The sequence below is a fragment of the Motacilla alba genome, chromosome 28 (genome assembly GCF_015832195.1).
Source record: "Motacilla alba alba isolate MOTALB_02 chromosome 28, Motacilla_alba_V1.0_pri, whole genome shotgun sequence".
Classification (NCBI taxonomy): domain Eukaryota; kingdom Metazoa; phylum Chordata; class Aves; order Passeriformes; family Motacillidae; genus Motacilla; species Motacilla alba.
Genome location: NC_052043.1, coordinates 595,459 through 605,884, shown reverse-complemented (window position 1 = coordinate 605,884; position 10,426 = coordinate 595,459).

Here is a 10,426-nt window from a genome sequence, read left to right as displayed (position 1 = left end):
CCACCCTTTAGGGGTGCCGGCAGCTTGGCACGGGGATCTTCACCCTGGAACTCAGAAACCCACCCCAGGCTGGCACACAGCCCTTTGGGCACCCCAGCCCAGCCGAGGGGGCTAAATCCCCAAATCCCGGGGTGCCCCAGGCCCCTCCCAGCCCTTGGAGCAGGGGGACGCCCCTTTCTGTGGGAAGGGGACGGCGACGGTGGCTCTGCGACCGAGGGGACACCGATGGTGGCACCACTCTCCTCGAGCCCAGCAGCAGCTCCCACGCCACCAAGGGTTAAGCAGGGACTAAACCCAAGGACAAAGCTTGGGGACAAAAGCCATTGAGGCCCTCGGATGGCAGGGATGTGTGAGGAGGTGCCTGAGCATCTCCGAGCCCAGCGCTGCCCCCAGGCCCCGAGCTGCATCCTGGCCCTTTGTTGGGCACAGGCAGCGTGCAGGCTCTTGGGTGCCAGCCACCAGAGCTTGTGCTGTGCCCGCTTCCTCCGCTGGCACACGGCGGGGCCGGGCGCCTCTGGCCAAGCGTGGCTTGCGTAAACACCCGAGTAAGGAAGATTAATGAGGCTGAGCGGCAGGGGAGGCTGCCAGGCAGCCCTTTCCTGGGAATCAGGGAATGCCGCAGGGCTCCAGGGCTCTGCTCTGGGTCAGGGAGTGCAGCATCCTGTGAGATGTCTCAGTCTGGCTCCCTCGGATCACTGCTGGGGTAGGAGTTTGGGGTTAAAGGGGTTTTTCACACTGGCAAAGTTATTCGGGCGTGGGGAAGCTCTTAGCGAGGCTCATCCCGGAGAAGAGGACGCTGGGGGAAGATCTCATGGCAATCTGCAACCTCCTGACGATGGGAAGGGGAGAGGTAGCTCCAATCTCTGCTGCCTGCCACAGGGATAGTGCCCAGGGAGCAGCTGGTGCTGTTTTGGGATCAGTTTGGATCTCAGGATTCTTCCCCCAAGGCTGCTGGGCACTGCCCAGGTTCCCCAGGGAAATGAAACATTCCCAACCCTGCCAGAGCTCCAGGACAGCGCTGTGGGACAGGGTGGGGTTGTTGGGGTGTCTGTGCAGGGCTTGGATCCGCGATCCCTGCGGGTCCTTTCCAACCTGGGGTATTTCTGTGCCCTCCTTGATGCCACCCTGGCAGCGCTGCTGCTGCTTCCCACCCGTGCAGAGCCTCGAACCTGTGTCTGAGCTGCAGCTCCTGAGGGACACAAGGGGTTAAAACGAACCCCCCCCTGCCCCGAGCCCTGCTAATGCCTCTGCAGAAGGGAGCACCCCTGCCAAGAGCTTATCTGAGGCTCTTTGTGAACAAAGTGAGCCCTGGAAGGTGGCGAGGCTCAGTGACAGGGAGCAGGGATGCCAGCCAAGATCCCTGCCTCTGGCCAGAGGAGAAATTTCCATCCCGGAGAGGAGCCACCCCTCTGTGATAACCCTGCTGCTCCCACCACTGGCGAGGGCCTGGGGGGGACAGGGATTTTTATTCCTGGGGGGGACAGGGATTTTTATTCCTGTGGGGGACAGGGATTTTTATTCCTGGGGGGGGACAGGGATTTTTATTCCTGGGGGGAACAGGGATTTTTATTCCCTGGGAGCTGCTGGTGGCATCTCCTGGCTGTGGCTGCCCAGATGGAAACCTTGGCTAAAAAACCATCCTGAGGCAGGTGTGCATCCCCTCAGCTCTGCCTTTCTGCTGCCTCCTGCACCTTCTAAACCAGGACAGAAAAAAAAAAAACCAAACCTTTTCCCCAGTGTTTAACCCTGCAGGGGCACGGTGTACAGCTCCCAGAGAAACCAGGGATCACCAGACAGACCCAGTGAGCTTTTCAGCCCTTAAAACCTCTGGAAAAAAAAATATTCCAATGAGCTGTAGGTCTAATGAAAATGTGGGAAAATCTCCGAGCAGCCAGAATTTCACAGAGGCCCCAGCTCGAACTTTCTGCTTCCCAAATCCTCCCGAGATTGGGAATCCAGAGTGACTCCAACCCAGCACTCTTTCCATCCCAAGGCCCAGCCAGGCCAGATAAAAATCAGCTGGGGCCCAGCACGGCCCATCTACAGCTCTGTGTTTGTTTTTAATAGGGTGGCTCAAAACTGAGCAGCTTCTGAGGGATACAAGAGGTTATGGGCCCCACCAGTTCCTGGAAATTTAATCCCCAGACCCTTCTCTGGAGCTACCGTGCAGCAGCTCCCTGACCCCTCAGTCGGAGCCCTCTCCGTGCAGCTGGGACACAGCCTCAGGATTTGCTGCCTCTGCAGCTGGAAAACCTGCAAAATCTGAGGGAAACCCTCTGCCCTGGCCGGGGAAAGGCAGAGGAAAGCACTCAGAGGGTAGAGATCCTGGGAAAGGATCATGGAGTGGTGAGAGCTGCATCCCACTGCTCCAGGGGAAGGCACAGCCCTTCTGTGAGGTCCAGGTGAGCTCTGAGATGCTCCCAAGGACTCCTCCTCTCCATGGGAACTGGAACTCGCTGTCCCAGGTTGGCTTTTCCCTCTGGAGACTCGTGACTCGTGCCTGGTGCTCCCTGGGGCACGAGGGGAGGAACAGCTCTGTGTGTTCCTGGAGAGGCTCCAGCACAGGGCAGCTGAGAAGATCCCAATTATTCCTGGCAGGCAGCACGAGCAAAACTTCCTCTCGTGCTCATGGGCAGAGCTCTCCTGCTGACGCTCTGGTTTAACCCCCACGCAGATGGATCTAAAACCTGTCCGTGACCCACTCAGGTGGTGCCTTGGCTGCACCTTCCTCCTGTTCTCCAGCCCTTTTGGCCCCACCCGGGATGCCAGGAGGCGCCAGGATGTCCAGCCAGGGAGTCCAAGTGCCCTCAGGGCCTGTGGGGATGAGAGGGGCAAAAGCAAAGCCCTGGGCAGGTGGGGGTAAGCCACAGGTCAGGATTTGTCCAGCCTGGAGATGCCACAACTCCTCCTGAGCTGGGAGATGCTCCCCAAACCCCGCAGCAGCTCCTGGAGCAGGGCTTGGCTTTCTCAAAGGATTCGCCATTAGGGATGGATTTATCCGGGATTTTATTTGGATTTTCCTTCCCTTCCTTTGCAAAAACCCTGTTTGGACAAGGCACAGGCAGATCCTCTCTCAGCACAGACAGGGATTATGGCAGCAGATGCTTCCCTGCCTGCACTGGCAGGAAAATGGACCCAAAACCTCCACCAGACCCCTGCGGACTCCCAGAGCCCCTGGGAGCAGGGACCGGGCAGGGGTTTGGCACTGCCAGCCCCACCACAGCTGGCTCCAGGACACAGCCTGGGCACGCGTGGCCGTGCCAGTGCCAGGCCAAGCCTCTCAGCGTGCCCAGGAGCGCAGCTGTGGTGCAGCTCTCTCTGGCTGCAGCTCCTCAGGAAGCGCTGCTGGGACAACGGTCCTGTCTGAAGGCATTCTCCAAACCACTCGCTGCACTCTCTGCTTTCCCGGAGCCCCGGCCAGACCTCGGGAATATTTATCCTATTTCTCTTGGCTGTGGAGCTCCCACCCCTCTCCGAGCAGCAGGAGCTGGAAACCACAGAGGTTTGTTCACAGAAACCAAAGCAGGCACCAGCAGCGAGCCCGCGGGCCAAGGGCTCTGGATTTGGGGTCACCTGCCAGGACCTGCTGCTCCCAGGGCTCAGGGTCTCTGTCACCTCCAGCCCTGGGGCTGCTCCCCTGCTCCTGCCTGGCAGGAAAATGGGATTGGAGCCAGCCCAGCACAGGGAGAGCTCGTCTGTGCCACTCCTGCCCAGGTTCTGCTCTCTGCCCAGCTGAAATCACGGCGTGCAAAGCGCTCAACACACCCCCCGTGGGGACCTCACCCCAAAAAGTTCGCCCAGGCTGATGTGGAGCAGCTCAAACACTGATGTTCCCTTTCTGCCGTGAGGAGACTCTCAGGCCACGTCTCCAGGACAGATTTTACACAGCTTTTCCTCATCCTCTTGGCCTTGGAGCCAGCTGAGACCATCTGCTGTGCATGGCTGCTGCACTGAGGTTCCTGTTTCAGCTGAAACCAGAGCTGGGCTTTGGCAGCCCCGGCAAACATCGAGCCTGCAGACACTAATCAACAAACCAAGGGCAGGATCGGGCTGCAAACTGGGGTTTTACCCACCAGGGCCTCGTGCTGCTCGCGGGCAGGATCAGGGAGCAGAGGTTGCGGGGGTTCTCTCCACTGAGGGCTGGGCCAAAATCAGGGGTTAATCGTGGAATTCCAGACTGGTTTGGGTTGGAAGGGACCTTAAAGTTCATCCAGTTTCCCCTCAGTTATGGGCAGGGAAACCTTCCACTGTCCCAGGCTGCTCCAGCCTGGCCTTGAACACTTCCAGGGATCCAGGGGCGGCTCCAGCTGCTCTGGGAATTCCATTCCAGGCTCTCCCCACCCTCCCAGGAAGGAATTCCATCCCAAAATCCCATCCATCCCTGCCTCTGGCAGTGGGAAGCCATTTCCTCCTGTCCAACGTCCCCTTCCTTAGCTCTGCGTTCCCTGACCAGCTCTTCTCCCTTCTCCAGAAGCCACTGGAATCCAACAGACCCACACCTCAGCAGGTGCCAGGAGCAAGCAGCAGCCCAGCTGCCCCCTGAGCAGCCAGGTGAGCTGGAGCCACACCTTCCTGCCCCACGGGATTCTGATTTCCCTGCAGGGCCAGGCTCCCACACCCATTCCCCAGCAGCAGAGCAGATCTGCCTTGAGTTTAACTGCAATCATCTCAGCCCCGAGCCCACAAACCACAACTGGAACCTTGCAGCGCGAGCCAGCGTGGCCTGGACAGCGAATCCCCGAAGGTTTCCCGGCCCAGAACATTCCCCAGCCAGTGCAAAAGGCAGAGGGATCCATGAGAGGGAAGCACCGGGGCTGTTTCTCATTTAGAGGCAGGCTGGAAGGGGCTCCATCGCTTTTATCCTTTCCCAGGACAGCAGCTGAGGCCCTCAGCAGGTGGAGCCCCCTTGGAATCACGGAATCATCCCGGCTGGAAAAGCCCTGGGAGATCATCAAGGCCAAGCCAGCGCTGCCAAGGCCACCATTAAGTGCCAAATTCACGCTTTTTTAAACACTTCCAGGGGGTAGTGACTCCAAAGCTTTTCCCTGAAGGAATTTTCCTAATATCCAGTCTAACCCTCCAGGGAAAATATAATATCCTCCTAATAACCCTCCAGGGAGAGCCTCATTGATTCCAGCCATCCCTCCCTGTCCCCCAGGTCAATGATTCTCTCACTTCCCACCAGCCAGGATGAATGTTTCCTCAAATCTGGGGTGAAATGGGGGAATTGTGCTGGATTTTCAGGAAAAAGGCCACGGGAATGCACAAAGGGAAGCGGGGAGCTCTGCACAGGCAGCCTCACAGACCCTGCAACGGCCAAACTCAGCCCAGCACCCAGGAAAACACCTCTGGGCTGGCTGAAAAACAGCTCTGTTGGCTTTGTTACCCTCTGAATTGCCTCTTGGATCAAATTATCCATTAAAAAATTCCTCCTGCTGCGCTGGGGCTCTGTACAAAATGTTTTTCTCCCACGAACCGAAGCGCCAGAGCAAGGTGAGAGCCTCTCAGCGGGCTGGAGGTGTCCCTGAGGTGCTCAGGACCTCATCCAGGGCATCCCCATCGTGATCCCTGCTGGAAAGTGGCATCCAGGAATTTTGGAGCTTCCCAACAGGGCTGGAGGCCGGTGCCTGTCACCCTGCAGCTCTCACAAGTGACATCATTTTATTTCCTGAGCAAGAGAGTGGCCAAAGCCACCCCCACCCTGCAGCAGCTCACAAACACCCATTTAATTAAATTTTTTCATTCAAAATATAAGTCAGAGCTCATATCTGGCATGAAACACTCCAAAGAGAACGTGCAGATCCCAGCCCTGAGCAATGGAATAGGAGTTAATTTCCTTTTAGTCTCTACACACATGTTCACATATACATCAAATGTAAATATTCAGATGTAGTCACACATATTCTCATACACGGAGAGCAAGAGAGCTTCTCCAAACCTGCTCAGACTCCTTAGATGTCCAAAAGTCACCAGGACAGCAGGAATTCATGGAGGGGGGGGGGGGAAAAATCTCACTTCAGCAATATTTAGAGCTTCAAGAAGCTCCAAAGGGAAGCCCCTGGTGTTTGCCAGCCCCTCTGGAGAGAAGGGGCGAGGACATCAATCCTCATCCCAATTAGTGCTGGAAAAAATGTCCTAAGTGCATTTCGGGTGGGGAGCAGCATCTCCCGAGTCACGGGTTGTTTCCTCGGCCGTAAATCTGCCAGCACCACCCGCCCTGGCTGGGATGCTGGGTTTTCCTGAGCCGTGCTTAGCCGAGGTTCCTGCAAGGCCAGGCTTGGTTAATCCAAACACAGGGGGTTTCACTCGCTGCAGACAGGGCTGGGAGCAGATTTCAGCCTCCTGAAGGGGTGCAGGGAAGGAGAAAGTCACGCCGGGGTGTGAAGGAAAGGAGATTTCACTCTGGAGAGGCTGCACCAGGTGCTGAGCCCTTCTCCTTCCCCCTGGGGAGTCGGGGATTGAGGGATGCCACCCTGGTGTCAGTGGCACCCTGCCCTCCCCAATCCCACCCCACAAATCTGTTTCACACCATGGGACAGCTCCACTCCCAGCCCCAGGGAGAGCTGTGAGCACGCTCTGCCCCTCAGCTCATTAAGAACACGACATTTCTGGCTGAAAAAAAAATTTTAAAAAAATTAAAAATAATAATTCAGCGCTTGTTCCTAACCCTGGGTGGCTTCACTTTCTGCTTTTGCCATTCTCCTCCTAACGACTCCCAGAGCAGGGATGGCAGGAGAAGGATTGATATCCACACTGGTTCCTTCAGGGAGATTGGGCTGATTTTTTTATTGGAGCCAGGAGTAAAGATTTCTATTTTTCCAAGACCAGGGAAAGCGTGTTCAGGCTGATAAATATCTGTCAGCAAAAGCCATTAGCTGATGGAGTGAACTAGAAAATAAAAGACAGCAAAGCCCTGCCATTCCCAGTGGAACAGCTCAATGGCCTTTTCTTCCATGCAGGATTTTAATGGATTTCTTGGATTGTTTGCTGCTCGTGGTCTGTTAAATTAAGGACCATCAGAACTTCATTTTAATGAGCCTGATCTGAAGGAGCTTCCCCGCAGCAGCTTCTCCTTTTGGTTCTTCCCAGCACCAGGATTGGGATCAGCAGCACGAGGAGCTGTCAGCATCCTGTCCAGCACAGGCAGTGCAGGGAGATCTGCAGGGCCAAACATCCCAGAAATCCCAGAAATCCCAGAAATCCCAGAAATCCTCACTTCCAGCACTGAGGAACACACTTTGTGCCTCAGCTTCCTCCTCTGTGAGATAAAACCATGACAACTCTGTCCCAAGCATCATCTGAGTGATGGAAGGTCTCCTCAGCTGCTCCCATGAATTTTAGGGCCAATCTCAAAACTTCCACTCCAAAGTGCTCACACGCCTCTTGGGGTCAGAGAAAAACCTTCAAAACATCACCCCAAAACGCCAAGAACTTAGGAAAGAACCCCGTGGGAAAGGCAGTTTGTTATTTCCTCCTTAACCCGGTTGGTTTTGCAGGCACTGGAGCAGTTTATGGCAGACCAGGGACAGGTGGTGGTTTATCACCCCGAAATAATTGGGGTCAGCGGCGCTGCCACGGGAAACCGCCGCCTCTCCTCCCTGCCTGGCTGGCAGCAGTGAAAAATGTGATTTACTGCAGCAGCAGAGGTTTGTATCTAATCCTTTCTGTAATCCCTCACTCCAGGAAACTGCAGGATCCGGCGGCTGGGAAGCCGGCTCGACCTGAAACCTCGGGAATTGCTCGAGAGCAACAGGTTCCAGCAGGATGGATCCTCCAGGGACGCGGATCGAGCTCCTGCAGGGTCACACCTGGACCTGGGTTCTCTGAAGGAGGGTGGACGCAAAGCTGGACTCGCTTCCCTCCCTCCTTCCCAGATGTGGCTGGAGAACCAGCCCAGCCCAGCCGCGCCACGTTCCACGAGGAAAGCCAGGATGTCATAAAACCGAGAACTAATTGCCCCCAGATGGCTCATTAAGGCCACAAGAAAATTCTTCCAGGGTCAGGGAAGCACTTGTGGAAAGCACCAGGAGGTCACGCTGCCAAGCCTGCCCTGGGGCCACAGCTTGGTGACACCTGAGCACGGAATGGGTCCTGGAGGCGGGGGCAGCTTCCCAGCGAGCAGAGCAGCAGCTCTGTTCCCTTCCTAGCAGGAATCAATTCATTTTCACAGAAAATCACCGAGCTTTTTGAGAGCTTGGGACATCCCTGCTGACTTTTGCATTGCTGGAAGCAGGGCAGGTATTGCAGAGGTCCAAAAACCCCGGCATCATTCTGACAGCTTCAAATCCCCGCTGTCACCAAATCCAGGCCTGTGGCATCTTCTGGGTCCCCCAGATGGAGGAGGAATTGAGAATCTGACTCCACATTCCTAGAAGACTAATTCAATATTTTATAATACTATATTGTATAAAGGAATACTGTAAACTACACTAAAAATACAGAAAGGATACAGACAGAAGGCTAAAATATAATTATGAAAACCTCCTGACTCCTTCCAGAGTCCCGACACAGCCTGACCATGATTGGTCATTAATTCAAAACAATTAACTTGTAACCAATGAAACAATCACCTGTTGGATAAACCATCTCCAAACCACGTTCCAAAGCAGCCCAACACAGGAGAAGCAAGTGAGATTATTCTTGTTTTCATTTTCTCTGAGGCTCCTCAGCTTCCCAGGAGACGAAATCCTGGGCGAAGGGGATCTTTCCGAAAATGTGACGGTGACACAGGCCTCTCCGTATCCCCCACCCCATGACACTAGGCAGGCTTCAGTCCCCCCCAAATCTTGCTGCTAAACCAGAGGCTGCTGTCACCCCGATATCCCAGGGGACGACAGCCACAGGAAACCTTGGAGCTGCTCCTGGAGGCTGCTCCATCTGCAACTCAGCCTGTGCCAGAACAGCGGCAGGGAGATAAGGAGTTCTCTGAGGTCTCATGGAAAACTCTGACAAGCAAAGCTATTTTCAGCTGGCCTGGCTCGCTGCTCCTCTGGAGGACACGTCCCTGCTCCTCTGGAGGACAGGAGAAGGGACAGAGCTGTCCCCTTCGAGGGGAGGGCAGCAGCAGTGGGCTCTGGTGTCCGTGGGAATGTTCGACCGTGGAAAAGGACCCTGAGGTGGTGAGCACCCCAGGTTATGTTTAAAAAGTTATAAACACTTCAGATGGCGCCGTGTCCTGGGCTCCATCTGCACAATCATTGCAGTGCAGATGCTTTGCCTGGGGAAGGGGAGGAGGAGGACAGAGCCACGGGCAGGAAAAGTGCAGCAGTGAGGAAATTTCAGCTCAGGAAAATGAAACTCCGGGTGCTCCTCTCGGCAGGGCCCGAGCTCACCCTGCCCACGCCCCGGCTCAGTGGCAGGGCTGTGGGTCTGTCCCCACAGTGCCAGGGGACGGGATTTGCTCTGTCTCAGCCCCAAGCTTCCCACGTCCTCGTGCCACATCCTCATCCCACTTGTTTTCTGCTCACTCGCCCTCCAACTTCCCCAGTCCCCGCCGGCTCACGGCGTCGCCTCTCTCGCTGGGGCACAAACCGCGACCTGAAAATTCAGCTCAGTAAAAACAACCAAAAGAAAATTCCAGCAAAAGCCAGCCCCACCCTGGTCCAGGAGCTCCTGGAGGGGAACAGAGCTGGGATGCAGCCAGCACTTGCTCCTCACCACACCCCTGGCGAGATGGGAATCGGGGCATTTGTGCTTTGGGCCTATTTTGGGAAGAGCCGAAGGGAAACCGTGAGCCAGGCTGATATGGAGAAGTGGACCCGAAGGAGGCTGCTGGCATTTACTTGGTGCCAGGCAGATAAGCCCAGGAGGTGCCAGCCAGCACCTCCACAGCTCCCAGAGCAGGTGGGAAGGCTCTGGGCACCGGGATGCCCACAGCAGGAATATCCAGGGCGGCGTGCAGGTGACAGGGACCTTCCTGAAGGCTGTGAGAGCTCGGGAGGCTCTGAGAGGGGCTGGCTCCAGGGAAAGGAATTCTGAAGGGATGAGAAAGAGGAGGGCGTGTGGCTGAGGCACTGCAGTGTCTGGGAACAGGATTGCTGGGATATGGGAACTGTGCAGGCAGACAGCTGGGGACAGGGACTGTGATTCATCCTGGATGCTCTGGAAGCAGGGAAAGGGCACAGGGAGCCAAGGAAGTCGAGGAGGGATGTAAGAAGGAGAATAAGCAATGGGCCCAAGGCTTTATGAACTGTAAACACTGCGATGGAGGAGCTTTGTATTCAAAATAAGCAAAGGCAAATTAAAGGAGGGAATTAGGGGAAGGGAAAGACAGAAGTGAGGAGAGAGAGAGAACGAGCAGAGATCTGTGCCCAGTGCCAGGTGAAGAGAAAATTCTTCCCAGGTTTTTAGTGGGAAGGAGAAGCCTGAGAAAGGGTGTGGAGGAACGAGTGAGGGATGGCAGAGGTGGTGCCAGAAAAGAGGGGTC